Source organism: Choloepus didactylus, chromosome 14 (genome assembly GCF_015220235.1).
Source record: "Choloepus didactylus isolate mChoDid1 chromosome 14, mChoDid1.pri, whole genome shotgun sequence".
Taxonomy (NCBI): domain Eukaryota; kingdom Metazoa; phylum Chordata; class Mammalia; order Pilosa; family Megalonychidae; genus Choloepus; species Choloepus didactylus.
The window spans coordinates 23,770,596-23,776,420 of record NC_051320.1 but is presented as its reverse complement, the minus strand read 5'-3'; the positions used below and the strand labels follow the sequence as shown (position 1 = coordinate 23,776,420).

The 5,825-nt window shown below is 35.0% G+C and overlaps 1 non-coding gene across 1 annotated transcript; it reads right to left on the bottom strand.

Annotated features, from left to right (window-relative positions):
* Window positions 1-3,348: 3,348 nt before the first annotated feature.
* Window positions 3,349-3,455, bottom strand: LOC119509680. The gene has a single exon (XR_005211746.1). It is a non-coding gene; the product is annotated as a U6 spliceosomal RNA (small nuclear RNA).
* Between the last annotated feature and the right edge of the window lie 2,370 nt (window positions 3,456-5,825).

The following is a 5,825-nucleotide window of genomic DNA, read 5'->3' as shown; positions in this document are numbered from 1 at the left end:
GGCAACGTGGAATATGACTCCCAGGGAGGAATGTAGACCCGGCATCGTGGGATGGAGAACATCTTCTTGACCAAAAGGGGGATGTGAAAGGAAATGAAATAAGCTTCAGTGGCAGAGAGATTCCAAAAGGAGCCGAGAGGTCACTCTGGTGGGCACTCTTACGCACACTTTAGACAACCCTTTTTAGGTTCTAAAGAATTGGGGTAGCTGGTGGTGGATACCTGAAACTATCAAACTACAACCCAGAACCCGTGAATCTCGAAGACAGTTGTATAAAAATGTAGCTTATGAGGGGTGACAATGGGATTGGGAAAGCCATAAGGACCACATTCCACTTTGTCTAGTTTATGGATGGATGAGTAGAAAAATAGGGGAAGGAAACAAACAGACAAAGGTACCCAGTGTTCTTTTTTACTTCAATTGCTCTTTTTCACTTTAATTATTATTCTTGTTATTTTTGTGTGTGTGCTAATGAAGGTGTCAGGGATTGATTTAGGTGATGAATGTACAACTATGTAATGGTACTGTGAACAATCGAATGTACAATTTGTTTTGTATGACTGCGTGGTATGTGAATATATCTCAATAAAATGAAGATTAAAAAAAAAAAAAACCCTACACAGATGTTCTCCTCTTACTCTGGAATGTGAAAATTCTAATTGATAAAACAGAGTAATGACAAGTCGTAATACAAGAGAATTTCTTTTTGTCTTCCCCAAGGCAAAGTTAGTTTCTCTCTCCTCTTTGCTTCAGTTCACATATCTATTATAGCAATTATTGCCATTGTTTTGTAACTATATGTTTTCACATTTCTCTCCCCTGCTAGATTTTGGGCTTCTCAAGGCTAAGAACCATGTCTTATATATCTATATATCTCTATCTATCTATCTATCTATCTATCTATCTATCTATCTATCTATCATCTATCTATCATAATAATAATTGTTTTGCCTGGGAATAATACCCACTCAATAAATATTTATTGAAAGAATGAACAAACAATAGTACTACACAACACAAAGAGTGAACCCTATTGTAAATGATGAAGTACAGTTAATAGTACAATTATAAAAATGTTCTCTCATGAATTGTAACAAATGCACCACACTAATGCAAGGTGTTAATAATAGGGTGGTATATGGGAACTCTCTATTGTATGCATGATTTTTTCTCTAATTAAAACAAAAAAGCAAAACCCAGAGGTGATAAACTTTCAAAGAGCCTAGTCGGTGCAGACTGGTGAAAGGAATCTGAACCTGAAGCAGCAATATTTAACCAAATTTGGCCTAAAATAACAATTGATTTCTTTAAATTTACATTGCTATGCTGTTGATGTTAAGAATGGACATTTTAAATAGTTATTACTATTTATCATGAACAATTTGTTTCAGAACTAGTGGAAGATAGAAAAAATTAAAGCAAAGATTAAGAGCCATTGCCCCCCAAAAGAGTGATTGGGGGTGAATATAAAACGTCTATGAAGTAATAATAGAAGCCAATAGTAAAACATGGTTCAATTTTCACTGAACTTTATAGTTTGATATTATTGGTCTGTAGTTCGATATAATTTAGCTACTCAGGTAATATTGATCTTCCACTGCACTTTGAGCCAAGTTTCTCAAACTTGAGTAATGAACAGACTCCTTTTTAAAATATAAAAATCCTTCCACATCTGCCCTAATTTGTGTTTATTATATTATTATTTAAATATGTACAAACTTTAAAAGGTACAAACTTCCTATGCCTATAGCTCTTATATAATTATAAATCCAAAATAGAATTTCAAATTAAATTCAAAATGAATGAAATTCAAATTAACAACATTAAGGTGATAGAATATGCCCTTTTGCTTAAACTAAGTTGCCACTTGCAATGAGCCTCTGGTACCCATGTCTAAGGCACAGGTTGTGTTGGGTTCCTTGTACCACTCCCATCTATGTGTCATGGCCTTAGGGATTACCCAATTTTCCCACTACTTTTCTCTATTCAAACATCAAAACCTTTCTTCTTAAAAGCAAGCAATGGCATCGTTTTGCCTTTACTTGGCACAAGTGCATCATATATACATATGTATATATATGTGTGTGTGTATATATATGTGTGTATATATATATATGTGTGTGTGTTAAACACTATTCTTTTATCATGAGCCCAAAAGAATTAGAGTAACCCAGTGCTATTTTAGACCTACCCAATAGTGAATACAAGAGCAAACAGTGACACTGAAACTACTTGGCAGTCTCCTGGTGAAATTAATTTGCAGTTTCCTGGTGATTCTCCCAGAGAAAGAAGGGAGGGAGAAAGGAAGGGAGGCAGGGAGGGCTTTCCCATCTCTGGTGGCAAGGTGAGGTGCACAATATCTAACATCAAGGTTGGATGGTTTATGCCCCCAGTTTCCCAATTCAACAAATGCCCCTTTGAGAAGACTAGCTTGTATGCAAAATAAAAGCAGATCCTCTTTCCCTGTCTGCTCCATGCAGCAAAGTTTAATGGAAACAGTTGAAATCTCCACCTACGTGTTGCTGAAGAATCTTGACTTATTTGATCCAAGACAAAATATTTCCACTTACACCTGGCCTGCTTTCTTCACAGAAACAATTGTTTCTGCACATCTACTAGGCTCAGGAGGAGATCAAAAAAAGCTTCCTTAGAGATTAAGATTCTCTCTCTCCCCAAGTCACAAAGAAATGGAAGAAGAGGCCCCAGTGTCCCAGGTTCCATGGAAATTAGTCTCTCTCTGAAGGGAGACTGCTAGCTGCTGGAGCTGACTGGTGAGTAGTAGCCTAAGAAAACAAAATGTGACTATAATGAAATGGGATTGATTATCCTGTGACTCAGAAACAGGATCTAGAGTCAATTCCTAAAATATTTTGATTACTGGCCACATCATTGGATTGAAAATTTAGCCTCCTAAGCAAATCTTTTTTTTTTTTTAACTTAAAATAACTACTTTACTTCCAACAAGTTCCCACTCTACCCCAAGAAAGTGATCTAATATAGCAACATTTCTGTGAACTTGCTCCTACCATACCCGCCAGAAATGAACAAACCAGAGTCTTTTTCTGGCCTTCCCAGAATGTTAAATTTACCCATGATAGCATATCTATTCTTGTTAGGTTATCGTTCCCCCTTCACTAATTGCTCTGTATCGCTAGTCCCCCTACATTCTACATTATAAACCATTTATTTTACATTTTTCAATATTCACATTAGTGGTAGCATATAATACTTCTCTTTTTGTGCCTGGCTTATTTTGCTTGGCATTGTGTCTCCAAGGTTCATCCATGTTTTCATATGTTTCATGACATCATTCCTTCTTACTGCCACATAGTATTCCACTGTGTGTATAAAAATATGGGACGCTTCACTAATTTGCATGTCATCCTTGCACAGGGGCCATGCTAATCTTCTCTGTATTGTTCCAATTTTAGTATATGTGCTGCCGAAGCGAGCACACAAATCTTTTTTGAAGGATGGTTCTGGGAGTTAGTTTCTTTTTAAAAAGATTCTTTGCAGTAAGACTTAGATCGAATACCACCTCTTTGTAAAGCTTTCCTTGATCTTCCTTGTTAAAATTCATTGTTCTCCCTTGTTTATCTCCATTAGTATCCCTCTATTGAATATTTTTCATTCCACTTTGTATTATGATTGTTGTTTAAAAATTATTATAAGCCTCTTGAAAGCAGCAGTTAACTTTAATCATATTTGCCTCCCCTCAAGGTCCAGCTGGTACCAACAAATAACAGGTATTCAATGCTTGTTTATTGGTTGGACTAATACCTGCTAAGTTGTTATTTTGCCCATTGATGGTTAAGGGGACTTTAAGTCTATGTCACAATGTCTTTAAAACTAGCTATGGCAGCTGAAAAGTGAGGCTTTCATGGGGTAATAATAGCTACTTCTTACGCACAATTTAGACAACCCTTTTTAGGTTCTAAAGAATTGGGGTAGCTGGTGGTGGATACCTGAAACTATCAAACTACAACCCAGAACCCATGAATCTCGAAGACAATTGTATAAAAATGTAGCTTATGAGGGGTGACAATGGGATTGGGAAAGCCATAAGGACCACACTCCACTTTGTCTAGTTTATGGATGGATGAGTAGAAAAATAGGGGAAGGAAACAAGCAAACAAACAGACAAAGGTACCCAGTGTTCTTTTTTACTTCAATTGCTCTTTTTCACTTTAATTATTATTCTTGTTATTTTTGTGTGTGTGCTAATGAAGGTGTCAGGGATTGATTTAGGTGATGAATGTACAACTATGTAATGGTACTGTGAACAATCGAAAGTACGATTTGTTTTGTATGACTGCGTGGTATGTGAATACATCTCAATAAAATGAAGATAAAAAAATAATAATAGCTACTTACATTTTTTACATATCCACCACCTGAAGTTTTAGGAAATCCATGTTGTGCTTAAAAGCACTTTATAAACCCTAAAATATTATAGAAATGCCAGTGATACACTGTAAAGTTCTGATTTGAAAAAGGTTATGGTATTTCTGTGGCTAGGTTGTCTAGAAATATATTTTTTTCCTTAAATGTGGTTATTCAAAGTAAAATGTAGTATAATAAAACTTCATTGCTTTGATTAATTCATACTCCACTAACATCAGAATCCATCATTAGGATTATATGAGCTGAAGCATACTTTGGCTCTATCAGTGGCCAGTGGTTTTGCTTTAAAAACAGAATAAAAAAAAAAAAGGATGAATAACAAGAAAGCAAGATGTCTTCAAAGATTTTGATAACATGAATATATGTAAATAATAATATAACAATGTCTGTGTTGTACAAAACTGTTTTTCCACAAAGACAGGTACTGAGGACCTCTACGTTCTCATACTTTGGCCCAATGAAGGGGTGACTCTGTGGCTACTCTATCCAAAAGTGTTAATATTGTCTAGATTCAAAAACAGCTCTTTAATCATTTTTTTTTCCTTTAGCATAAATAGTAAAGTATTTCTCTTCTCTGTAGTTTATTTAAAATGGTTATGGATGCAGATCATAGGTGAATCTAAGAAATCCAAGCTATTTTATGCAATAGTGACAAAATCATTTCAAAAAGAAATAAATAACAACTGGAAAAAAAAAACAAAACCCTTCCATGTTTGCAAGCGTATGAGTCAAAAAAAAAACTGAGTACATTTGCAGCAATCTACTACTGTAAAACATGATATGACGTTTAAAATTCAAAGCATTCCTCTGAAATTAACAAAGGGAATCCAGAAAGACCAAGATTATAAGGAATTTAAATCCATGCTGCTACAGCCCCCAAATCATAAATACTGGTCTAATGACATTTGGTTAGATGTGCTACTGTTATTGAATAGCTAATATATGCGGGACTTTAAACTTCACCCAGGGTAAAAACTTTGGACCTGAAGAATTAAGTGTCAGTCTAGAATTATGCAGTGCTTTCAGAGAAAAAATAGAGAAATGACAACCCATAAAAGACCTCTAGACTCAGATATATTCCACTGAGCCTCAGTTTGCCATTTTTCAAATTGTCTTTATTGGGAGTTTTAAGTAGAATGACCTAAGAAATATTTTCTAATCCTAATTTGTAAAATGAAGGAAGGCAATGCAATGTGAACCACTTCCAAAAGTCAATACTCAAGGGGGAGAGAACTTCATACAGGGTCTGACAAAAAAATGTATGCTCAGAGACCTGGATACAAAAAAGGAAAACGCAAGTACTTTGAACTTCAATTTTAAGGAATAATCTCTAACGTGATCACGCTTTCATTTTTTTTTAATTATAAATTTTAAGGAATAACATTTGCACTGCAAATTATTCATGTTTTAAAGTAAGCTAT